Here is a 1,673-nt window from a genome sequence, read left to right as displayed (position 1 = left end):
GATGGGGCTGTTGAAGGGTGAGTGGGTCTTGCTGATCACCCCTTGGCTCTCCAGCTCACGGATCATCTTGTGGATGGGGATCAAAGCACCTCGAGTTGTCCAGTACTGTTGGCGATGCATTGTTGAGGTATCAATTGGTACTCTTTGTTCTTCCACCTTCAGAAAGCCTACTGCAGATGGGTTCTCTGATAGCCCAGTCAAGGTGTTCAATTGCTTTATGCCCTCTGTCTCCACAGCAGCTATTCCAAAAGCCCACTTGAGTCCCTTTGGGTCTCTGAAATATCCGCTTTGGAGGAAGTCTATGCCCAAAATGCACGGGGCCTCTGGACCGGTCACAATGAGATGTTTCTTCCACTCATTTCCGGTCACGCTCACCTCAGCTTCCCCCAAGGTCAAATCTTGTGATCCACCTGTTACACCAGAAATAGAAACAGATTCTACTCCCACATGCTGCAATGGAATTATTGTACACTGTGCACCAGTGTCAACCAAGGCATCATATTTTTGTGGTTCTGATGTACCAGGCCAACGAATCCACACAGTCCAAAAAACATGGTTTTTCCTGGCCTCTACCTGGCTAGAAGCAGGGCCCCTCTATGCCTGGTTATCCTTCTTTCCCTGGGCCTGCATCTTAGAGGTTCCTTAATGGGGATCGGACATGTCATCATCTTTTCCATCATTTCCGGCAGTTTGGCTACAGGCAACTGGAGCTACTTCCTTTCTGGTGGAACTTCCTTTCTGAGACTTGCGCTCCTTCAATTCACGCACTTGTGCTGCCAGAGCAGAAGTAGATTGTCCCCCCCACTTCCTCATGTTTTCCCCACTGTCACACAGGAAATCCCACAGCTCACTTCGTGGGATGTACTTTTTCTCTTGGGAACGTTTGCGTTTGGTATCAGAATCTCTGATCTGTACTGCTGAGATTTGGAGAAGGCACTCTTTAATCTCCTTGAGTTCCTCATGATTCTTCTCCACCTTATCTTCCATTTTCTGCATACGTGTTTCCACAGCTGCGATTCTTGCATGTGTTGGGCCATGCACGGAATCTGCATATGCTCGGAGCTTCACTGCCATATCCCGCACGGTCTCATTCGCACTAGTTCGGTTTCATTATTGCTAATGCAGAAGCGTATTCTTGTGGCCCAAGTTGTATGAGTTTTTGCCACATGAATGGATTAACTCTGGCCCTATCTGGGCTCCTCAATCCTGGGTCATTTGTGAAGACAACCTCTACCACCCCTAGTTCTCTCAGGCGCTGGATCCCTTGTTCTATGGTCTTCCACGGGGTTTGCTACATGTAGCGATCATCTCTGCACATATATCTTTCAATCACACCTGTCAAAACCCATCTCCAGAGACTGTCAGACAGCCCCCCTTATCATCATTTGGTCAATAGCTGGATCATGTGACAGGGATCCCAAATGCCTCGCTTCAGCACCGTCCAGCATCAAATCATCACCTGCAGCATCCCAAATACAGACCATCCAACTTATTATGGATTCATCAGACCGTCGGGTGTAGTCCTTTCTTAGGCTGTGAAGGTCCTTTATGGACATGGACTCAGTAATGGTTTCTGTGCCTGAGTCAGTTGACGGCTTTGAGGTTCCTTCCCCTGCATCATCATCATCTTTCACTGGGCGAACAGTTTTGGTTGTGTGTTTTTTCCTTGTGAC

The sequence above is a fragment of the Corvus brachyrhynchos genome, unplaced genomic scaffold (assembly GCF_000691975.1).
Source record: "Corvus brachyrhynchos isolate BGI_N302 unplaced genomic scaffold, ASM69197v1 scaffold824, whole genome shotgun sequence".
NCBI lineage: Eukaryota > Metazoa > Chordata > Aves > Passeriformes > Corvidae > Corvus > Corvus brachyrhynchos.
This window is presented reverse-complemented; position numbering follows the sequence as displayed.